We start from the raw sequence: 25,630 nt of genomic DNA on the forward strand, positions 1-25,630 counted from the left end.
GCAAATGTACAAAAGTGTGTATGCACCATAGTACCTAGAATCAAAATAAAACACTGCACTTGGGCTGTTCTTAGGAACCAGCAGTTTTGCTTGAAAGAAACAAAATTATAATGTATTTCGCTCTAAAGGCTTTGGGATCCAAAGTGCTATCTTCTATAAACAGCAATAAGGAAGCAATGTAATTAATACAGAAAGATCATTTCAGATCAGGTATTCTGGTAAACTACTATTCCAGCTTCTTCCAACATCATTCCTTTAAATGGAATACTGGAATTAAATGAAGATCAAAATGATTCAGTGTTCTTGCCTGGTCTTAAAAAGTGCCAGTCATAACTAGTACCGCAGTATAACACTTGCCACTGAAGGCATCTCTTCCTCAAACTAAGCAGAGGAACACCCTGAATCAGGCCACCAAAACTAATTTTACTGATGACGCCATTTTATTACTTCTTCTGCTGCCATTTTAGTACCGTAGTTACCACATAATTTTCCAGAAAACTAAGCTGTGTGCTCTCTCCCCGAGCATGAAACTATGCTCAAATAATCTAGTGACAAGCACACATGTACTTTTTCCTTTTTAATGGCCGGTAGGGCCATGTTCTTACATCTAAAGGGCAGGAAAGCTCAACTCACTGTTACCCCAGAGGACCACACCTCAATTCTCTGCACTGATGGGCTGGGTCAGGAGCCTTGAGAGATTGTTTGAACTGAGAAACCAGTCACTGGAAATCTGTCAGCACCAAAGACAGACTTATAAATGTAGGGGAACAGAGGGAGTGTGCAGCCACCATGCAGGAAGGCAGATTTCCCTCCAGTTTCCATTAAGAATCCTTAGACAAAATGGGCGTGCAAGGAAAAGGAAACAAGGCACAGAGGAGATAAGCACTCGATCTATTAACAATATCTGTGACGGTCTTACTCAGCACCATCATTAACGTGTCGCCAGACACAAGAACTCACTGAAACTGCAAAGGGAAAACTAGTTTCTTCCGAAATATAGTTAGAATCCGAGTGCTAACCTGCCAATTTGATTAATAAAAGATAGACCACTCTTAGATTATTACATGTCTCTCCTGGAACACTGTCAAGAGAAACAGTGTATTAGACGAACAGTCCGGTAATTAACACTTAACCAATCCCCTCCACGCCATTTCCCACATTTAATGTAATCCTTCCTTCGTTCTTAGCCCCTGCCACTCACTACCTCTGCTATAGAGACTGTATTCTTCTATGATGAGCTGCCTGTTTCATTCTAGCATACAAACCCTACCGCTTCTGTGCAATGCATGGGTGTCTGCAGCTTTTTAGAAACTGATCACATTACTGATCGGTATTTGCATACATATTCTTCCACAGTTTTAGGAATATTAAAAAAAGTTACATCTTAAAATTAAACTAAACATTTTATGTAAAATCTAATGGAAAGATTTGTATTCTCTCCCCCTCTTGCCCCTTTAGCTAGCTAGCTCAACGCTTTGAGCTGGACACGCTTCCCGTTCTCAAACCAAATCATATGCAAGGATTCTAAACACCACGCTCTCAACGTGTTACAGCAATCCACATTTACCTGTTTCCTGCACAATCCTTGGGAGTACTAGTAACCTTTCTTCTTGAATAAAAAAGGTAGAAGCGAGAGCCTTCCACCATCTAGCCATATTTTAAACGCCCATTGCTTGTGCACAGCAACGCCCATTGACAGAGGGACAACGCCTGGTTCAGAGAGACCTCGAAATACTGCCAGCATTGTAAATATGATAACCAAGTTAAAGCAGGATGCCAATACAGAATCAGAGCACAGACAGGTTTAGTTATTGCAGCACTTTCACAATGATGATATTTATTGCAACATTTTTACAGCCATTTGAAATCTTAACCAAACAACCCGACATGCAAAAGAAAACCTTACAAAAGTAAAATCCACTTTATTTTGCTCGCTCACCAATGAGCTGGATAAAGCTACAAAGAAAAGAGGCGAGGTTATATTGATTTCAGTTTCAAGAACTACAAGCGTTCTCTAGCACAATTTATACAAAACTGTGTTTTGAAACAAATCGACAGTTCCAAAGTTATGCACTCTTAAATAAGCATTTAGGAAAGATTAGCAAAATCATCCAGACAAGTCAGAAAATAAACCTGGACCAGTTTGTCCATTATTCCAAAATATTTTAAATCAGAGATACTTGGTTAACACTCAAAGTGAGTCCATCATGGCAGCATTTCCCCTGGAAAATACAGAAATCCTTTTTCCTTAGTGGAGACAAAGCTATTTTGAGGAAGAAAATTAAAATATACTATGATATCTTTAAATGCTAAATTTAAACATCTCGTAGCCTTTAAAAATGATGTTTTCCTACCATATTGCCAATATATTCCATAAGCTAATCATTTAAATTACTTATGAATGATTAATTGCTGATCATTACAATAAAAAAATACAGAAGTCAGTAAGAATATGCCTGTTAGAATTATACAATTATTATTTGAATGTTTATATATTACAATACGTGGTGAGAAAAGCCGTATCTTTAATCATTTCCTACTGCAGTCAATGATATATTTTAATGCAAATGTTATTTATTTTCAGATCTACTTTACCTACATATAGTATACGCCTGCGGTTTAAACTTTTTATACTTAGACCATTACACTAGTCTGGTAAGTACACACTGTAGACAAAAGGCTTCCATTTTTCTCCTGACTGTACTCCACCCTTGCTAAGGAACTCTCCTGATGTACAAGCATTATTTGTGAGTTACATTAAGAAGGCACATAAGCTTTAGGACTTTAATGCAAACAATATACCAACTCCGGCTGCTGCCACTAGATTTCAGACAGAGTTCTATTATAGCAGAGCTAGTGCTAATTGTTAAAAACGGTGCCTTCGATATCTTCCATACATTAATTTACAAAGCTCAGTTGAACTCTGGCTCCCACCCACTTCAGACAAAGGAAAATAATTTGCAACACTGTACCAACTGCAAGGATAATTGAGCCATCTTCCACACAGGGTCAGTGGTGATGGCTTCCTCCATCTTTTCACACATGCAAACCACACATTTCATTGTCTTTTATCTAAGGAGTTAATTTCTTGCTCTACTGTTTCTGGGGTGAGACTTCCTTAAAACAGGTTATCTTGCTTAGACAGAGAACTTTTTGGTCAAGCTATGTCAGTCCTTCAACATTTCTCTTTGCAGAACAGGTCACACATTTCACACTTAACAATAGAAAGGGTGCAGGACGTGTCATGTTATACACCTTGATACTCGGAGATGAATCTCCGAAGTGGGCTAATAATTCTCTATTGCCTTTATTTCTTAAGCACAGTTGTGGTCCCATCATGGCACATTTGATTAATCCACTTTTCACCGTAAAGGATGAATACAGCCTAAGCAAGGAAAAGCTATACTTTCATTTCCCATTCCAAAGACAGGCAGACAGACAGAGTTGCTAATTAGCATGCAGTTTGAGAGTCTGTGGATTTTAGAGTAATAATCAGCTGATACTCACCCAACTAATCCAGGCCCCTAAGATAGACAGATAGATAGATAGATATAGATATATAGAGAGAGAGACAGACAGACACACACACACACATATAATATATAAATTTTTATTCCTTGAGTGGTTTATATTCCAATGATTTTGGAAGTTTAGCCCTGTTCTCACACACCCTATTACCTGAAGGGAATGGGTGAATCTAAAACTGAGAGAATCTATGTTAGTTTCTTTATGTGCTTAGTTAAATAACTAGCAAAAAGACAATATTGCCAAGTATATTACTTGGCTACTGAAAATGGGAAATACTTTGTATTAGAGCCTCTTTAAATTATTGTAATTTTTATGCCAGATTTGAAACCCTTCCCCAAAATAAGGTTTAATGTGTCTTCTAAATAAATCACTAGTGCATTTGTAGAAACATAGGCGACCTAGCAAAATTTCCGTAACTGATGTGTGTGTGTGTGTGTGTTTATATATATATTTTTCTACCACAGTGATACCTTAGAAAGCCATATTATAAACAGTGTCTTATCTTTTTTAAAATACTTCGGTAGATGTTTCATATTGTAGGTGAGAAAAACAGGAATAAACACATGCAAAAAGTTAAACTAGTATATTTCTCATTAAATTCAAACAAAAGCTACAATGTCAAAGATAATCTTTTAAAAGGCGACAATCAAGATCCAAAAGCCGACACCACACTGCCCCACCCTAGAGCTGTTCTAAAGGATACTATAAGACGAGAAAGGTATAGATCTTAAGGTTTCTCTTTGATTAGAAGGCTATTCCTCTGAAATGATCCACCTGGTCACAATTCCTCACCTACAAAATTTAAACAAACTATGGGAATATCCACAAGAAAAATTATGATACGAAACCTTAAAAAACAACTGTCAGCCTATTTAACAGTAAGCTTTTATCTTAATTTTTCTATATATTTTAAATATAGACAATCCTACCTGTGGATCACAGAACCAAGGAGTTACAAACCTGTTAACACTGGCTGTGGCTGCAATACTTCAAATGCCTAAAATTTGGGCTTATACAGCGGTCTCTTTCTGTAGTAACGCTCAAGTTTTTTCATCTTTAAAAAAAAAAAAAACCTGCAAGTCCTGAAATGGCTGAGACAGTGAAGAGTCCAGCAAGACAATGAGAAAGCAGCTGCCTCAACTGCTGTACACCACTGCCCATAAAGCATCTATGTAATTTTCCAGTGGTGCTTTATTCAAATTCTAAGGAAAGCATCAGTCTGAAACCAGTAACTGATGAGAGTAGCAGTTTATAGGTTACAGAAGGATATTTTATTGTTAATGGACTGTACCATGTAAGATTTAAGAAGGGGGAGGGACAATATCCGGGCAAGGGGAAAGATTCTACTGTGTTTTTTTCCCCAAGCCACTGCAATTACTCTGATGTGAATTTTTGATGACTTCCGACATCTTGCATGGTTAATAATCGTTTCAGCTGTCATGTTTAGACCAGGAAAATGCATTTGCTGCATTGTGATGCAGTGCTGTGGCCACAGATTGTAACACCAGTTGTGAAGCTATTCCCTTAACTGAGCAGCATGAATTTGCACATACCATGAGGCTGAAAAAAGTGGTAGTTAGATTTTATACAGAGAGCTTCTGCCATTTTAGACTTGCAGAATATGTTGAAACAACATATTTTGTTCATTTAATTTAACAGTGTATTAACTGGTGTCATTATTTCTATTAAAAAGAGCCTTGAGTCTTTATTGTTTTTATCTGTTTGGGTTATTTGGTGGTTAAAGATTTAGATACCATTTAAATTAAACTTTGGACTTAATTGTAGCTTTGAGCAGAGGTTATTGCATTGCAGGCATATACAGCCCAACAAAACTGTCAGCGACATGAAAATGCAGACCCTTTATTAACATACATTTAGCTTAACTACCATTTTTCCACGATATTTAAACAATATATAATATTGTTATGATGAATCTGAAGGATAAAATATGCTGCTTATAGAAGAAGGAAAATTTTTTTTAAAGTATTACTCTTTCACATACACCTTAAACATCAAATGAAAAGTAAAAGGTTATGTAAAATATCAATGTGTCTTTCATTGTCACCAAAAGAAAGTAAATGCTGCAAGCAATCATGCAATTACAGGAAGGGATGTAAAACAGCAGAGATGAAACCATGTTAAGAGCCAGTCACCCGATGATTAAAGTCAGGCCAGTATATTCCAGCAGTCAGGTGATGGTGCCATCATTACAGTGCAGAAAGCCAGAGAAAAATCGAGAAACGAACCACCCCCATCTTAAAGAAAAAAATTAGAAGCACCAAAGAACTAAGGAATGCATTTGTTGATCTCCAAAACACACCACCATGATGAAGTGCTTTACAGTTTGTGAGCGTACCGTTATCAGACGGCTGGATGCACACACTCAAACTGCATATTTAACACACACAACACATAACAATTCAGCTCCCTCCACCATTAACAATTTGTTGGTGCACAGAACTCTTTGAATTTTAAGCTTTTCAACATAACCCTGCTCTAATCACACTTCACCATGCAGAAATTTTGACAACCAAATGCAAATTTAATATGGTCTCTCAAAAAATCCAAGAGTCTCGGGCATCTGAGCTTTGTTTTTTTGAAGTATGAAGAACTAACAAACCACCATTTTAATGCGCGTTAACGCCAAGTTCATATGCAGCACCGACATCAACATCAAATCAATTCACTATTTCCATTGTTTTACTCATTAAAAACAACTCTCAATGAGCAACAGAGTGTTAGCAAAAACAGCAGCACCACAGAGATGTACAGTTTATTTCTAGGCAGCGAAGAAAGCTGGATCTCTGAATTAACACTGTACTACCTGTTTTGGTGGCTGTGTCATTTAATAGCTGCTATATTTGCAGAATGTGCTTTGTGACTCAGACTTATCAATTTGAGAGGCAACACTGGGCATCTCTAAGGCCAACTAAGGGGCTTCACAGTACAGAGACCTTCCCAAGTGGCAGAGTTGTCTCTTCAAGGCACTGTGTTTCTGCTTTGAAATTAGCAAATTTGAGCTTTGGCTCAGATTACTGCGAAAAGGGACAATCCAGGACGAGTTTTTCCTTTAGCAATGCAAAAAGTAAACCCTCCTTGTTTCTGATCAAATAACTACTGCACTGAGAAGCTGGAGCCTTAAACCAGAAGTTGCACAGGTAAAAACAGGGTTCAACACACTCATATTCTTAAAGGGAAATCCCCCAGTCAGTACCATTTAAGGAAAAGCTATTGACAAGCTGCCCAGGAGGTTGGGCAGACTCCATTTTGGGAGAGGAAGGGAAAGGAGAAGGATACTTTTAAAATATTTTTATAGATATAATCTAGTTCATTTATTTCTCCTCTTTATTCCAAGTGACTCAGTAACTGAGGGACTCTTGATAGTTCTGCACACTTCAGCAGCTCATCCTTTCTCTGGAGTAGGAAAGAAATGTAGTCTAGAGTACTGCAGTTCTCAACCCAGATATATAGCATTTTTGAAAGGCTTGCCACCTGCCTAACCTACTCTTCAGAATTAGATGGTATAGTACCACGTGTTGGGCACGCGGATTGCTTTCACTTTATAACCACAGGCATGAAGGAGGAAAGGGTATTATTTAGATTGTAAGCTCTTTGGAGTAGGGGCTGCCTATTATTATGAATCTGTGCAGTGTCTAGCACAAAAGAGTCACGTTCTTGGCTGCAAAGGTCTTCTGTTACTTCTTGGCTATGTAAATTGCTGCAGAGTTATATGTTACATCTAAGCTTTTATTTTAAAAATGTTTCATTTCTAGCTCTTATGGTTGCAAAGAAAGCCTACCTAATAAGGTGTACATTTTTGATAGTGTGGGTACTTAACCACTGCAACAGTTTACCAAGGATCATGGTGGATTCTCCATCATTGACAATTTTTAGAAGAGGACTGGCTGTTTTTCTAAAAGATCTGCTATAGGAATTATTTGGGGGAAATTCTCTGGCCTGTGCTGTACAGGAGGTCACAGTGGTCCCTTCTGGCCTTGATGGTCACAGTGGACCCTTCTGGCCTTGGAATCTAGGAATTACTGTAATGTAATGCAGAGTAACTCAATTCAGTGTTGCTTTCCCAAGTCTGCAGATATCTGAGAGCAACAGCTCCGAGGGAAGCGAACTGCACCCATTCATCCTAAAAAAGTGGTAAAATCTGAAGCCTGGCGATCGCTTCACTTTTGATTACTTTAGTACAGTGGTTCCCAAACTGGGGTTCACAAAATGTTACAGGGGGTTCTCGGGGAAAAAATTCCCTAATGGCGGATAGAGCTGTCCCTAGGTACCCCGGGCAGCATGGAGCCAGCAGCCTGGAGCCCCTGGACTTCCAAGAGCTAAGCAGATCAAAGCAAGCATATCTATCACGCTGAGGAGATTTAAACTTCAAGACTCCTTATAAGAAATGGAAAGGGAGGTGGATATATTTTGCTGTTTTTAAAATTAAATTGGCAGCTAGTATTGTTTTTAAAATGATTATGAAGAACAGGGCTTTGGAGCTGTGCTCCCGCTCCAGACAAAAACCTGCAGCTCCACTGCTCCGGAGCTGCTCCATGCTCCAGCTCCAGGCTCTGCTCCAAAGCCCTGATGAAGAACAAGTTTAAGCTTTGTTGTAACGTGCGTTGTTTGCCTGGACTGCTGCTTGTGTAGGAGGAACTCTGAGTTGGCTTCCTAAATCCCTTCATGTTGTTTCACATCTGATACTCCTCGATGAAAGATAGGAGCCTTGTTTTATAACAAGCTTATTCAAAGTGATACAAGCTACAAAAGTGAGATCTTGGGTGAGTATTGCCATTTTCATAATGTAATAAAAATACTGTAATGATAAATAATAAATAATAAATAGTGTGCAATAAGCATGTCATAAAAACAAATTTTATATTTCCAAGATCACAGCTTTTATAATTCGTACTCTGGTAAAGGAGAAAATCCCTGGAAATATTCAATTTTAAGAGGGGGTTCGCAAGACTTGACATTTTTAGTGAAAGGGGCTGACAGGTTGTTAAAGTTTGGGAACCACTGCTTTAGTAGAAACATTCAGTTAGCATGCCTCTCGATCATTATTGGACATAGTAGCAGCTACTGTAGGGGCAGGTAGGAAAGTACTGTCAAGGGTTGTGGGGTCAGTGGCAAGGGGAGTTATGCACATCCTAGTATAATGCACCATGTCCCAAACAGAGAGAGAAGCAAAAATAGTACAGAAAGGGTTATGAACAATTTTTAATGATCTATTCTAAGAATTTGTGAAGTGCACATCACAGTCATTTGGACAATCGGCATCCACAACTATATTCCAATAGGACAACTAAATGTTAACCTGCCTATCAGAGAGATGGAGTGAAGGAAGAGGTGTGTGTCTAAGGAACTCATCTGACTTCACCCTGTGAGGCAGGAAATCCCATGCAGGTCAAGCAGACTTTTAAATTATGGACATTATATGAACAGTTACTTTCACTTCCCATCTTCTTTTCTCGTATGTGCGTGCACGCCTGTTCTCTTCATCAGACCCCACAAAAAACTTCCTCCCTCTCAAATGTACAGTTACATCTCTGTGGACAAAGGGATAGTTTCTTTCAAAACAAACAGAAAAACAAAAGCCACTGCCACTTCCCGCCTTAAATTCAAGTAACTCCCTTAAAGCAACCTACTATACAATCACTGGGGCTTCATAGTAATCTGTGCTTCATTTCTTTCACTTGAGAGAGTCTTCTGTGGGGAAATGAGCATGAAAAGCTCTCCTGGATCTTATATTAGCTCATGTTTGAGCGTCTATATCTACAGTGTCTGCTATTATCAATGAGCATTAGACAGTGACAATCATGGGCATTGTTGGCAGTCAGTTAAAACAGTGGTAGGTAGCTTCCTTCCTGAAAATCTTTTTCCCGGTTAATCCAACTTCACGGTCGCACTGGTTTTGGTGAGTGACTTAAGGAATTCTCTCTCTCCCTCCCTCTACCAGGTTGGTGGAGACTGATTATCTAGTATTAGTGACATTCTAGGTCTCTTTAGAAAGAGGGCAGCAGTACCCACCCCATGGACTGCCGACGTTAGCAGATCTGCAGAGAAACACTTGTCATCCTCTTGGTGTATGGGGATCGATAAGAGGCCTGTGAGTGCAAGAGTCACATTGAGCAGATTAGAATAAAAGGACACCTAGGAGAAAGGAATGTCAACTCCACATTGATACCCTGTTTTGCATCCTACAAGTGCGTTCACATGAGAACGGCGCAGAACTAAATTTGAACTTGGCGAAATGTGTATTGTTATTGAACCTCATTCACTGGAAGGAAGCAAGGGCTTGGCAGTGCTTGATAAAGTTTTTGGACTAATGCAGACAGAAAGTGGCTTGCCTAAGGCCACAGAAAGAGTCAGTGCCAGAGCTAAGATTGGAGCTCAGTTGACTGGTTCTCAGACCAGCGCTTGAGCCCCTACACCATGCTACCTCTCCTACGAAAAACAGCAAAGCCAAGAATCAAACTGTCTTCTGATAACACGGCACAGAGGAGTCCTGCATTTAGGTACAGACTCTTTCCTGAAGTCTGTTCCAGACAAGAGTCAAGAAGCTAGTGCCCATGGCATTAGGAGACCCCCACGCCTCCCAACAGCAGTCAGTGTGTGCTGCTTTTACGATTAGGCAGATGGGGAAAGAATTCTCCTTTTAGTTTACAGATAGTGACAGCCCCAAGTGGCGGAGAGGAGGGGGAAGCCTCCCCTTTCTAGACTAGTAATAAAGATTAGCACTAACACTAGCTGTGCTGTTCCTGCCGTCCATGCCCCACACGCCAATTAGCGGTACGGTTTGTCAGACTGAAGAGAGAACTTGCACCCAGGTCAGCAATTTGACAAAGCGTCACTGAACTACTGTACGTCCATATTTATACAAGAGACGAGAGCAGGAACTGGTTTTAATTAGAGCCTTTTTAACAAAGAACCAAGGATATTACCCATGCTCTCAGCATCCAGTGACAATGCAGTTGTAATCCTTTAAACAGAGTAACAAGTGTCCATTTACCCAAAGCAATTGTTAAATGCCTACTAGGATATTATTATCAACATTATAATGTGCCATGCATATTCAAACCACTTTCCACCCCCAGCATTGAAAAGAATAATCACCTTAAAAAACAATTAACCCTAAGCCAAACAGCTAGTTTGCTGCAGAATTCTAGGCATGTTTAAAACATGCCTATGGTCATTTAAAAGAAAGTCCAGTGTTTGGACCATTAAACGCTGTCTGGAAATCCCTCCCGCATGCAGTGTTAGTGCATGGTGAGAGAGAGTCTATAATTAGGCAAAGGAACATTTTATTTTTAATTCAGAACACTATCCCCTTTTTTACATAGAAGCCCTCAACATCAATCCCGCTTGCAGAGGGCTGCACGTGTTGACATGACCAAATTGGAGTCTCTCTCCTAGCACTGCACTCTCACTGGGAGGTTCACTTTGGAAATCCAATGAAGTCCATGCTCAAAGAGCTCTTTTATAAAATTGTCACCTCAGCATCATCGTATGCAAAGTCCTCCTAACCCAGAGATAGAATTATAATGTTCAAATATAGCTGGGTGGCCACACACACTTTCCCTAATTTCAGTATTTTTATTTTAGCCACTACAACAGTTAATAGAATTGCACAAGAAGTTAAAATCCAGCACCCCTCATTGCCATACATTCAAAAGAGCATAGAACCAATGCAGTTAACCAAGTATCTTATAGAGACCCAAATCAAATTAATGACTGTCAAAAAACAAGTCCATCTTTCAACTTTAACGCCTAGTGATGGCTCACTGATGTCCTTAATTCACTAAGGGACCTGATTTAAGAGCATCCTTTGACACAGCCCAACAATGAATTATTAACTTCAGTGGAAGTAGCAAAGCATCAGCTACCCGCAGTCATGATCTTTCTACTATGATTAGGCAGAATGTAATTATTAATGCCCCTGTTTCTGTCACCTCACACACAGTCCCTGAATTTTCTTTGCACAGGGCCCAAAAGGCAACACACACACAGGTTATATTTCTACCAGCTTCTTCTGGATGATCAGAACCAGCTGAAGACTGAAAACGAAGAACACAGGGCTTGATTCACCACAGCTACACATTTTACAGGCAGGTATGAAGACAAGATCTCCAACTTGAAGAGCTTATAATCTAAATGGAAGGCGATGAGCTGCAATAAAAAGCAGTGTGACTGAATGGTGGAGTTCAGCATGTTTCATTAGTTCCCAGATTTGTTTGGAGTTTTTAATTTTAATTTTTGGAGTGGGGAGAGAATCCATTGTATAGTTTATAGTAGAGCGGACCAAGGTTTGCGAGCCTTTTGGAAAAAATATTTCTTCTGATGGGGACTCAAATAAAAAATAATAATGTACTGTCACCAGCATTAAAGAAATGTGTGTTTGATCCATCCGCATGTACTAGGATTAAAATGCTGACATTAGAAATAAGGTGCTTAATACACTCATGGGGTTCAGACACTTCAAAAACACACACACTTGCCTTGTAGAGCCAACCTGAATCTTACACGTGAAAGCTCACTTGAAATCCACGTTGGTGTGCGGGTGGGTTAAATTTAAGTCAATTCTGTTCTATATAGGTTCTTACGTTGCACTTGTTACCGCAGTCCCTGAGCGCCCTCCAGTAGTGCATTCAGCCGCCATAACTAACATTGATCGTGTACCGTTTGTTCTCGCATCCTCTCCACAGCGGGAGTTAGAGACCGTAACCATATGTACCAAATACCTGTAACAACGAAGCAGGGAATTCCTGCAGATTTTGGCAGACACACCTGATTCCTCCTCACACACCACAACGTTGCAATTTCTGATGGGACAACATCATGAGATTGCTAGCAACATGGTCTGACAACAGCCTGCCGCTTCGCCTTCAAACACCGTTTTTATGCAGACGGTGTCCCAGAATCAGAAGACCAACATGAAAAAAAAACAAGATCTATTCTTGCCACTACAAATTACCTTAGAGATACTCAACAGCGTGGAGCGGATCTTCCTTTCCTCTCCTAGGCCCAATCCAGTACGGTCTCCTTTGCGTAGGGATAGGGTATCTAGGATGTCACCTTCCAGAGGGGAAGTAAAAATATTTGTTTCTTGGGTTTGAGTAGAAAGAAACAACAAAAAAAGATCTTTACATTTAGTTGATGGATGGCGCTCCCTGTCCTTGAATCCTTTCCAAAAGTGGCGTGTGTGATGAATGTAGAAATTGTATTGTAATATTTTTTATGAACTATCCGTAGGACTCTATACCTATCACCCTGGCATTGCATCGCTGCCTGCGATGATCTGAATGGGTCCTTAAGGTCTGTCCTGAGGCTACCTATATCAATGGAGGATCCACAAAGAAAATGGGAACCCAACAACTGAACAACTGACACCTAACAACAAGAAACTCTGGCAGGCTGAACATATGAGCTATGGGGGGGATAAGAAGCGGGGCTTGGAGAGACACAGGAATGCTCTTACCTGGAACTGAGAGGCAGATAGACAGGACCAAAATGGTTTTCACAGCAGCATGGCTGAGTGGAGCCCTGACGCTAGCCAGTATGGACTGTGTCTTAACCTTTGCTTCTCTAAGCTACCGTAAGGACTTCCCGATTCTGCAGGCCAGTTGACTAATAAATTGTTACTTGATTAGAGGCCAGCTGGTGCCCAAAGACCCAGTTTCAGAGTTGTGGAGGCCACGGGCCTACCCTGTGCAACAGTATGGATCCCTGGGGCCCAACGTAATACAGGGGTCACTCCCAAGGGACCGGTTACAGACTGGGGCACAGACCAGACCCTGTGAATCTGTGGCAGTTGGGATATAAAATTTTAAGGTGAAGAGGTTTTAAAACTAATGGCTTAATTAGTGGTATCATTTCTCTTGCATGCACATAGAATCATAGAATATCAGGGTCAGAAAGGACCTCAGGAGGTCATCTAGTCCAACCCCCTGCTCAAAGCAGGACCAATCCCAATTTTTGCCCCAGATCCCTAAATGGCCCCCTCAAGGGTTGAACTCACAACCCTGGGTTTAGCAGGCCAATGCTCAAACCACTGAGCTATCCCTCCCCCCCAAACTATTTGTGAACAGGGATAAGAGTACTTCCCTGTCTCCTTAATGCCTCAGTCTTTCCCACTCCACCCTCTTTTCTGCATCTCCTCCCTTCTAGTTTGTGTCTTTGCCTGTAGGGTGCGAAAGTTAACAAGTGCCAGTGCACTCTGGCTTCTACACAGTAGCTCTTTCTGAAAGGCAAAGGCAAGGAGTAGGACAGATCATTAGGGTGTGGTGAGTAGATTTGGGAGGTGACAAATCTTAGGGCGCAGTCCGGCCATCAAGCATGGTGCAGGGTGGCAAAGCTGTGTGTCTTGTAAGACCAGCGTCTCTGCTTGTGCAGACACTCTTCTAGAAGCAATAAACACCAAGAGAAAGGTCAAACCCAAGAAGACAGACACAGACACCTCCAAGCACACTGGTAAGGAAGCAAATATGGAAAATTTGTTATTTCATCCCTCGCTCACCCCTTGATAAGAGAAGCTCACAGAAAACTGAGTCGCAAGCTGCCAGTTTAGAAGAGGAGCAAGAACTCGTTCCAGGCAGATGAGGCGAGTATACAGAGGCTTTCATTTTAGGCAATGTGCATAGCCATACGAAACAGGGATTAGTCTTTCACAAAAAGACAACCTTGTCAAGTGCACAGATAAAGACAAGCTCTCTCAAGAAGGGACATGGGCTGCCTTCGAGGAATAGCAAAAGGATAGAGCGTCTTTCAATTGGAGGTCACCAGCTCAAATGCAGACTAGATCTGTAGTGACCAAAAGCTATTAACATCTAAAGGCCCGTCAGTGGTTTTGGCAAAAAGTATTGCTGATCTTGCTTCAGCTCCCAATGGACAAGTGTCTATGCTAAAACCACCAGAGAAATTGACACTAACTGACATTTCTGTTGGCTCCAAGAAGAAGGACCAAGGACTGAATGGGCATGATGAGTGGTCAGGATTGAGGAGCAATAGCAGAGAGGGAAAGGTTGCACGGCTCCCTTTGCGCAGTACCTGGTCTGTGGATAAATTGAGGACTTCATTCTCCACGGCTGTCAAGCCAGTATCTTAATCAATTGCAACTATTGCCACAAACAGCTAGGCATACACAACTGCTTATTGCTTAGTGTCTGTAACTAGAGTATTGCACTTAGGAAGATATCCATTTAACATCTACAAGGGGGCAGCATAAAGATCCAGTCACAACTGCACTGCTCACATCTCAATAGAGTTTCAGGTAAAACTGATTTTGATAATCCATTAACTTTACATAAATTTACATGTCATGCAAAATAACCCCCTAAATATTACTTATTTTCCCCCCGAAGACTAGAAGAGACTCCAACTACCATTCAGGGCCTTGCTATGCTGTCAAAAAAAGGAACCCAATAGAAACGATCCTATGCAAATATCCCTATACTGATTAAGGTTATGCGTACGGCCCAGATAGATCAACTAATGGCAGGTAACCTAGTAAGGATACTGGGCCAGACTTCTTAAATCCTGACCACCAAATCTACAATTTGAACATCTGGATCTTATCTTGAATAGTGACGTATATCGGGTTTGGAAAGTAAAAACTACAATTTCATCATATAAATGTTTAATACTCAGAGATACATCCAATATTGTAGTCAATTTAGCTTCAGTCATGAACTTGAATCTCTCTTACATGTATCCCATTGAACTGGTAGCCATGCAGCAACATGTTGTATAATTCAGAGAGACGTCCCTGAAATATATTCCTTTCTAAATCACCATTTGATCAATAACAGAGGCCTGTGGATATTTCTGCATAGGGTTTGGGTCAATCAACATCCATACACTATTCTGGAAGAATACATTTCTTTTGGACCACTACATAGACCAAGCTTCAGTAATATGGCCATTACAAAGTATACTGCCACATCATCATGAAAAAAACCGTAAGTAGTCAGTCGAGATATAATGCAATAACCAATTAGACACTGATTTGGAACCAGTTCCCTATTGACAATATGAATTTTTGTCCGTGTTCACTTGGGACGGGGTGAACTGCAGCGAAGCGAAATATTTTTTTTCCTTTTAAAATATCTTTAATATTATTTCCTACAAGCAGGATCCTCCAACTGCTGAAGTAGTCTAACACTCCCAAAATAATTGTCACCCTGCATCCTTCGTTATCAGCAAAGGCCTTTCTTGCAAGTCCATGGATTCTTTCAACAGATCCTCTTTGCTATCTAATTTGAGAGCCTTAGGTATTAAGCGTTCGAGGAATGCAATCAAATCCTGTCACTTCCAGGCCTTCCGGGACACCTATTAATTTACCCTCCTATAGAGAGATAGTTTATCATCTCTTGCAATTGCAAGAATCTAAAAAAGTGGAACAGGTCAACTTAAATTGGCATTGGCATTGCAATTATTTAAAGTCTATAAATAGGAGTTGCCACTCTATAAATTAAAATGTTATATGGTAATGCCCTCTCTCCTTTCTAGCTTCTAAAACTAAGCTCTGATTAAAGTCAGGTATACAGGGACTATGGCTAAGGCTACAATTTTTTCCACGGATTCCGTGACTTCTAAAGACCTCCATGACTTCTGCCCATGGTGGCTGGGAGTTGCAGGGTCCCACTGCCTCCCATGGGGGCAGGGAGCTGCGGGGTACACCTGCCACCTGAGGTGGTGTGGCCCCCGGGCTCCAAGCCACCACAGGCGGCAGGGGGACCCCCACACCATCTGTGGGCAGCAGGGGGACCTCCCCCCAGCTCCCCAGCCCCCATTGGTGGCAGGAGGACCCCCGCAGCTCCGAGTCATGGGTGAATGGGACCCTGGAGCTCCAAGTCAGCCCCAGCAGCTGCCCAGCAGCTTCCCATTTGGTCGCAGATATTTTCAGTAAAAATCAGGGACAGGTCATGGGCTTCTATGATTTTTTTCTTTATTGCCTGTGACCTGCCCATGACTTTTACTAAAAATATCTGTGACAAAAGCTTTGACTCTGCTATGGCCATAGCAGAGTCAATGGAGAGAGTGTGACAGGGTACGTAATTTTTAAGCACTCTATGTCATACTAATAAAGATGGGCTTAATATCTAAAGAACAACTTGTTAGAATCTCTCTTTTCCATTAAATATGGAAATGACAAGAGGATTCATCATCTCCAAATTGTTTCATAATTGCTGTCTTTCTCTATCCCTTGTATATCAGGGAGCCAACGGAAAGATGTCTACAATCAAACCCTAGTAATAACAGGAGCTTGGAGTAGCCAGGCATCTAACAACAAAAGGAAGAGAAGATGGCCTGGTTTTCTCTGATATCCTTATATTCCTTGGCAGGAAAGTTGGACAACGTGAAAGGCTACCTTTGCACCGGACAATCAGAGGGGCTGACCATTTAAAAATAAAAACACTGCATCTTCATGGCTAGAGAGGTGCAGAAGGAGGAAAGAGGGCATAAGGATTTGCAATACAAATTTATCCCAGATTGTCCTTAGTATTAGGAAAAGTCAATTTCAACATAGATGTTGTCAGCATAAGTTTCAGTTGATAGCATTGCTGGCTCAAATTGACTTTCACTTTAAAGTTTGAACGATTACTATTAGGTCCCACTGGGAGAAAATCATAAGCTTTTTGGCAAGCATAAGCTGCTCATTTCCTTTTTAAAAGGTACGGTCTAACAGGTGATAACTCTACCTTCTAAAATCCTATAATTTAATGGAAAGCTGAAATGGCAGGAAATGGACTGCAATAAGTCTTGGCTAGAAGTCGGAGTGAAAAAGACTCAATAAAACACAGGACAGTTGCCGGAGGGAAAATTCTTGGTTCCTGATCTTTCAAAGAAACCCCCACACTGTTGTTATCCCACACTTGGTACCGTACAAAGCTGTGGTCTGAGCTGCAGTTTAACCTTCAGCAATCTCCTTTAACTTCCTGTATTTGCTTCTAATCCTAACATATGAACTATAGACTCAAGCCTGCCACCTTTGTGGATATGAATAATCTTTATGGATGAAACTACCCATTTGAGTAAGAATTGCAAGATCAGGTCCTCGGTTACATATATTTTTAAAGAGCTTGAAATTCTTGTTTCTGCAACCCAGAAGACTGTCTAAGCAGCCTGGCTCCCTGAGCTTCTGAGTGCCCCACGCAGAACAAGAAATACAAGAGACTGAGCAAGGAATCAATGGTTTTAAATTCCAGACAAGAAAGGAGTGTTGTACATCACAGCCGAAATGAGTTATCAGAAGAAGAGAGATCTGTTTTGGTATGCAAGGCTATTAACCTTTAATTCAAAAGGATCTTTTAAAAAATTGTGAACAAAAGGAAAGGCCAATATAAGAAAGTTTTCTATAAAAGAGAAAAATAATGGCAAAGTAATTTTTATTATTTGTATTATTGTGCGTAGCAGCCCCAGTCACGAACCAGGACCCCATTGTGCTAGACACTGTACAGAAAGACAGTCCCTGCCCCAAAGCATGTAATCTATGTATAAGACAATAGATATAGGACAGACTGAGGGAGGAGTACAAGCAAACAATGAGACAACATTCCTACACTTGCCCCAATGTCTTCAAGATGCACAGTGCTGGTGAGCTTTTTGACAGAGGCCAATTTGAATGGTTTCATGCTTTCTACCACTTGATAACTAGTTTTCATGGACCAACATGAAGCTCTTATTTTAGAGATTCTTTCCAGTATGCAGAAGTTAAATACTCAAACATGGAAACTTAAGGCATGTCCACTTTTTAAAATCAAAACCACATTAGAACTCTTGGATGGTCAAATTATCTCATAAAATGCAGGATTTCAACTTTCTGGCATTGAGCCAACAGCATAATGGATATTCAGATACTAAGTAAGGAAATGGTTCTGCATTAAGCCTACAAATAAGTCAACAATCAATAGCTCAGAATTACAGTAAAAATGTGACGTACTCTTTAAAATTGCTTCTGGCTTCATCCTTCTCTTTGTCATGCACAGCTCCCAACATAAAACCACAGAGTATCAAGAGGGGACTGAAATACAACTTATTTTCACAGCTACCAAACAGATTTATCTTAAGTTCCTAACCTAAATAGTGCTCTAATACTGCAAGGAAATTTTTTATTCTGTAACTGCAGGGCGGCATACGCCAAAGAAATAAAAGGATAGAATTTCAGACAGTAAATTAATCTGGCAGTTCAGCAGGTACAGCAGCAACACTAAAAATAAAATAAATAAATAAATAAAGTGAGTGAGCAAGCGAGCAAGCTACAGTGAATTAAGTGCTTGATTCAGACCCTGGCTCTCCAAAAAAAAAAAAAAAAAAAAAATTTCTCAACTAAAAGGCAAGCAAAAAAAGTTTGCATCCACATACATGAAGGCTGCTATGGTTTAGTGTTGAATCCAGGCTTATTTTGGTATTGCCTATATGGCCCCATCACAATCGTATCCAGGCAACTCAACATACTGGACCAATCTAGAAAAACTAGCACCCATATCAGTGACAGGATGTTGGACTTCCAGGAAAGAAGTATAACACACCACTCATTCCCTGCTTGTAACAGAATGAATGCCTTAAATCTAGCTTCTGTCTTAGATCTCCCATCTACATGCTGCTGAACCACTGGGGGAATCCTCCTCTCTTTTTAAGTGATTCCATTGTACGACTGCACAGCGTAAAATAATTGTTGACTAAGTTTAGAGAGCTGTTTTTGTTTGGAGACATTGGATTAAACCATGTTTTTCAGAATAAATCATTGCGGTTCTTAACCCAGCATGGTGAAACCATGAGAAAGCAGAAGCATACTCCAAGTGATCATTCTCATCCCCACAGCCTCATTCAATCCACTGCAAGAGAACTTCACCATGTCTTGTCAAGCATACCTTATAGTTCCTACAAATACCCCTTGCTGAATTTTCCATTTTCTTCCTTGTGCTCAAAAGGTACCAGCATCTATACATTCACTCTCTTCTGCTGACACATTACTTTCCGACCAACGGAAAAAATTAATGGCCAACCTCTGGCCATGGAACTTCTGGAGTTGAGGAAGTTAGGAGGTAAGACATTGTAATGTTGTTGCAACCAAGGTTCTATGAACATGTGCAGTGCCCTTGTCTTTTCAGAAGGGTCAGTTGTAAGTTTTGTGAAGCAGTTCACAGTGGCAGTTTTATTCCCCAGGTTTCACTACAAAAGTTGCAAGTTGGGATAGAATACCTCAACAGCTTGGTAATGGGATACAAAGAGTTTTGCCACCAGGGCTGTGTCTTTGCTGCTCAAGATAACTCCTCTCAAGTTAGCCTCACTCAAGGAAGTTCAACCACACTGCAAAACAACACCCAACCCGCACAGAGTGATTGTATTAGCAGCACAAAGTGACTGTGTTAGCCGGTAACAGGCTGTGCTAACTCAAGCTGTAGCTTATACCCTTTGACATCCAGTCAACTCAAGCAAAAAGCACCACCACACTGAAGTTAAGGGTGTTCGTGTGTGGACAGGACTCAAGTTACGGGTAACAGTTATAATTTGCGTTAATTCCGCAGTGAAGACAAGCCATAGGTCGCTGATTCAGAGCCACCCCAGGTTGGTTGCGACTTGAAACATTCTGCCATTCAATGGCTGTTTAGTGGTCTTCAAAAATATAACGATGTAGACACCTATTCTCAGGGAACTAGACTGAAACTGCCCATTTTATTTGTTTTTTCAGGTCAGCGAAGCAGCTCTCCCACTGCTGTCAACTTCACGCTCCAAAAATACATGGGGCTGGCCAAGAGTAAAAGCACTTATGAGCAGTAAGCCAGACAGTCCACTTATGAGGAGAAGCAAGTCCATTTTTATCCAGCATTCTAAGTTTATTAGGACTTATAAGAGGAATACTGATGAATATTAAAACACATTTGTGGTAAGTAAACAGGTTCTGAATGACAATAAAGAGAAGATATTTAATACATTCATACTACCTTCCATCAGAGGACGCCAAAACACTAAGCAGCACAAAAGTCAGAGATCCATATGATAAGCATTATCCCCTTTTACAGTTAGAAAAATTGAGGCATGGAAAAGTAATTGACTAGCTTGAGGTCACAAATGAAGTGGATGTTGAAAACAAGATTAGAACCCAATTCTGACAATATGGTGGTCCCTTCTGGCCTTAAACTTTATGACTTCCAGTCCTCAGATTCAACCACTAAAGAACGCTGCCTCCTCTCTACATAAATAAAAACACTGTGGGGTTCTAGTCAGGCTATATAGTTCAGTGATATTGGGCAGCTACTAAGTCCATGTTTGAATCGGCGCACTAAAACACTACAAAAATATTTGGATTGGCATTCTTGTTCCAGAATGTTCTTGGAACCTATTTCAACCTGTTACTTTCAAAGTCTATAACTGACATCCCTTATTGAATTATACCCTGTGGAGCCTCCATGAAGACAAAAAACCTGCCGTTACCTGCTTGTCCAGAACATATCTGACAATAGTTCACTCATTTGTTTTGAACGTGCTGCTTTCAGTCAGCAAATACTAATGGATAAATCTAAAGTGCTGAAATCTTATATCCTTGTCTATGCACGGAGGCTTTGTTCCAAATTCCTGACATGAGAGGAGTACCTCTAATACATCACCAATTTTTATTTCTAATTTATAACCTTTAGCATAAGAAGCCCAACCCTTTGTGTTCCATTTTATCTTTACATTCTCACAATGGACTGTGTGCTATAAAATAATGGTAAGACTATCTGTTATTAGATCTTTCCAAAGAACAGAGAATGGGATATTTGTCAGATCAGAAAATGACTTTTTAAAAGACAGATCGAAGGAGATGCGCCTCGATTTTCCAAATAACCTATAGATTCAGATATATTTGGCATCTGAAATTAGTATAGAAAAGGTGTTTGGTTTTTTAACATCAACCATTGACTTTATGAAGGTTGCAGGTGTTCCACTAAAACCTTTGTAAAATATCAGGATTTACTGTATTTCTTTTCTGTATTTTTTTAGAATTGTTAATTTAATATTTAATGGAACTAAAATGCATCAGCTAGAACGAGGAACAATGCAACGACCTTTGCCCCTCCCCAAAGCACAACCCTCCACTCCCAAGTTCTAACAATTCAACTTAATGCCGAACTGCTACAGTCTTGGGACGCCAATACAGCCATATTAATGCCACTCCATCTGGGCTTCCATCACTTGCTGCTATTCCAGCCCTAGCCACCCCACTTCCCACCCCACCCCACCTCCTAAAAACAAATCACAGCTTTGCCAATGTAGTTATGCCCAAAACTGGAACACATCTTATCTGAGTTCTGGCCTTCTCCTTATCAGAGACTTAAACAAAGTTTACACTAACAACTGACACTGTAAAAATGACATCATGGAGTTTGTTCTATGCTTACTGTCAGTGATTCCCTATCAAGTGGGCTCAGTTTACAAGTAAAAAGATATTTTTCCCCCCCAACTTCCAGCCCTGAAAAATTGACAAGAGATCTGACAGTCCAGCTGGTGTTTTCCTTCTTATGCCAACAGTGATAAAGGTTCTACAGTGATAAAGGTTCTTGGTAACACCTATGCAAATCCTTCAATGGTTTAATGATGATGTACAATAACGAACAGAATCCAGCTTAATTCTTCTTGGCTGTGTTAGCTCTTCCGGGTTAACACGGGTAACAAGCAATACAATTTTAATCATGAATTTGAGCACATAGGACTTAATATATACAGAAGGCAGAAAATGCCAGTTTCACAATCACTGTTCAGAGTTGAACTGCACCTTAAATAATTTCCACTGAATGTCATGGTGGTCTTGCAACACAGAAAACCACCCAGTGGAATCTAGGAGGAGACCAAGCTCAGTGATATGGGTGACCAAATCTAGAATTTGAATCTGTCTCCGTAAGGGAAAGGCTAACATGAATACAGTGCCCCAGACCATTAATACAAGTGTTTGTTTTGGATCCCTGAAGATGATCTAATACTGTCAGTGTCACAAGCCTGGTTCATCCTGGTGTCTGTCCCTTTGTCGGTCAAGAAGCCTGGGGCCTGCCAGCCCTGTTTGATTATCAGACCCCACTGGAAAGGGGCAAGTGTTCCCTATCAAAGGGCTGAGAGGCAGAGTTGAAGATGAGGCTGCAGGAGAAAGGTTGGCTCCTGTGACTTAGGCCTCTGGGTCTCGGCAGCCTGCTTTGGTTGGGAGTTATGTGTTATGTGAACATCTGGTTGAATTAATATATCAGCACTCTAGAGGAATGGTCTAAGAGATACTAGCCATGGCACTGGGTGTAGGCTGGGGAGGCAAGCCAGAAGCCTACACCTGGCCAGGGGCCCATCAGCATTACTCTGTATGGCCAGGAAGGAGCTATCAGGTAGCCATCGGGGCTAACGTAAGATATGGTGTACTATTTCATTAGATGGTAAAACTGCTGACCCACTCTGTGAAGCCTTGTGAATAGTTTATCCTACATTGCTGGCCAGGTAGGGTACTGCAACTGTGGAAACCAATGGGGAAATGGGGTTATTTGGAGACATACAAAATGGAGCAGGTTAATTCAGCAACCTCCAGAATAAATTGCCTTGTCTGCATTCTGATCTCCTACCCGTCAGTGCCCAAAAGCAAACAGCTTATTGGTTCTCTCGCCCCTGGGTCTTTAATAGAATTCCATACTCCACATGGAACTGCATTAACTGCACATATGTCAACACCCATAGAAAGAAGAGCTGCGATGCGAGGTGGGAGGGAAAAAAAAAAAGAGCCCCTCTAGAAAACTTTCTGTTATTTAGACACGTGACAGCAATTCAATTTCACTGTCTATTGCATGCGTTTTATAGAAGGCAAAGAGGCACAGGATGCTGTCCCTGATCATTTTCTATTTATCAGCTTGGAACTTCAGATAGAAAGGTGGTGCAACCAAGCACACAATTGCCTCCTACGCCAATGAAAGAGACTAAAAGAAAATCTTAACTCTATGAGGACACAGCCTATGTAGACATCTGCAGTTTTCAGCTCCATAGATTAGAACTTTTGCAGCAAATATGTTCTGAGAACAAATTATCCTTTTCCCTTTTAATTTATTTTCTCTGCCTGACATGATCAACACAGACAGAGTTTTCAGAGTTCCAGATGGCAACAAGCAGAAAATGCAACCCAGGCAAAGTATTTCCATTCCCTGGGATGGTTCTTTCTCCTCATTCCTCATCAACCTGAGATCCTTTTCTGATTCTAAAGACTTCAAGGGGAAGTTCATATGAACTCTGGAGAATGTGATCCAGGCTCCAGGGAGATCTAACAAGAGGATTAAAGGAAAGATCTGTTTTCAGAAGCCAGCAGACCAGAAAAGAAGATCCTACTGAACCTTGTGAGTGCTAAGAGCAGAAACTTTTATAAGTTCTTTTAGAGTTTCACTTTGGCTCTTCAAGCTGTCATATCCTCGGCCCTGCACGAGACTGCGAACATATTCTGGACTTTGCAATATGCAAACTGCATAGACTTTAGGAAAACATATGAAAAAGGGGATCCCTCGCTCTTGAGAGGGGCCTTGCCAGGTCAAGAGACTTTGGGAGCTTGGATCAGGAAGAAGAAGTAGACAAGATGGTAAGGCAGCAGTTCTCCGTGGTCTTTCTTTCCATGGTCAGCCTCTGTGCATTTCCTTTCAGAAGCAGATGATGTGTTCTCCAAGTCTGAGCTTCAATCCCAGATGGGTGTTGTGGGGGAATCTGCCTAACAGTGGCTTTTTCCTGCTATGCAATTTGAAAGCCCTCTGTAAAATATGGACTCTAAAAGTCACGCTCTGTCCCTAGCAGAAAGGAAGTAAGAGAGGGCCCTTTCTATCAACATTTCAGTGTTGAAAATAATGGCAACAGCCTGTGTCACACCCACGGCCAAACTGACCTCCTCTAAATCTGCTCAGGGGGTTGTCAGGCAAATTTTTCAGGTTGAATTGTCATCTTTCTAGGACAAGGTGAAACAATCTTGACAGACATTTACTTATTTTCTCAGTTCTTCGCAGTTCTAGAAATGGTAAGCAGTCAGAGCCCTTCAATCAGTTATGAGAGCTAATCTGCAAGCTTGGATACATCTTATAAACAAACTTATAAGAAGAGAATCTGAGAAGATAATAACTTGTCCTGACTAATGGGGTGGGGGAAGATGCCTTTAAAAAGCATAGAAGGTAGGATGTCTCCCATGTGGATTTAACCACAGAGAAGCAACAAAAATACAGTACAGTATATTGCTAACAAATTATGCACAATACCATTAAGCACTTCATCCTACCAGCAAATGTGAAGCCAAAGACTTAAACCTCAAGTCAAACAGTGAAACGAAAATAGAAGAGAAGATATAATGTTGATATACGGCATTACTAAAGCAGCTGGGCCTCAGTAACCATCTCTTTCCTCATCATTATAAATGCATTTAAAATCTCCTGGATATGCCATCTTTAATTCTGAACAAACTAAATTAGGAGGCGGGCCGGGCATGGACTAAGAAAAATATGACAGTGCTATATGTATGCAAATATATATATATATATATTATGGAGTCACACAGTATCATTCCAGAGTTAAGTTTTCTCTGCATCACACTTCTGCAGCTTGGCATTCACAGAGATGTGGGTGGGAGGGCTGTCTGTTAGACAGGGTGATAGAGGGTCCCTTTCATCGCCAAATTAGTGCTGGTTCCAGATTTACCAAAGCCTTTCAGCATCTTTTAACTATTTAATAGACAGAATAAAAGGGTTCAAACATGCCATTTTCAGTTACAAGCCTCAGGGCAGAAGAGGAAAGAAATAACAAATGTTTCATCAGACTTATTATATGGTAACCCATAGCAGGCAAAATCAATTACTGCCAAGAGGATTTGTAGATATAGCTCACACATCTCATTGCAGTGCTGTTCTCCCCCCCCGACCCCATTTTCTGTTTGAAAATCTCTTTTCTGCTTCTCTTTCTATATATTAGAATCGAGCCTACAGAATCTTGATGGATTCCAAACACATTCAGAGCAGACAATTTTTCAAGATGCGGTATGACATTCCCACCTGCACACACCCACTCACCTAAGATAAGAATCAAATCTTCAGCAAACTATAACCATTTTCAGTTTTAGACTACGTTTTTG

At 40.7% G+C, this 25,630-nt stretch overlaps 1 protein-coding gene across 4 annotated transcripts in view; it reads right to left on the reverse strand.

The window, feature by feature from the left end:
- Positions 1–25,630, reverse strand: part of NUP93 (nucleoporin 93) — a 124,959-nt gene that overhangs the window by 65,224 nt on the left and 34,105 nt on the right. The window contains exon 1 of one of the 4 annotated variants that reach the window (XM_074968535.1): positions 4,489–4,768. The exons of 2 other annotated variants lie outside the window; for them this stretch is intronic. The gene's annotated coding sequence lies outside the window, so the exon portion shown is untranslated. Of the gene's footprint in view, positions 1–1,567; positions 1,636–4,488; positions 4,769–25,630 lie in introns of those variants that run through there. One more of the 4 variants, XM_074968536.1, reaches the window with a different exon arrangement.

Source organism: Natator depressus, chromosome 12 (genome assembly GCF_965152275.1).
Source record: "Natator depressus isolate rNatDep1 chromosome 12, rNatDep2.hap1, whole genome shotgun sequence".
NCBI classification, from domain to species: Eukaryota; Metazoa; Chordata; order Testudines; family Cheloniidae; genus Natator; species Natator depressus.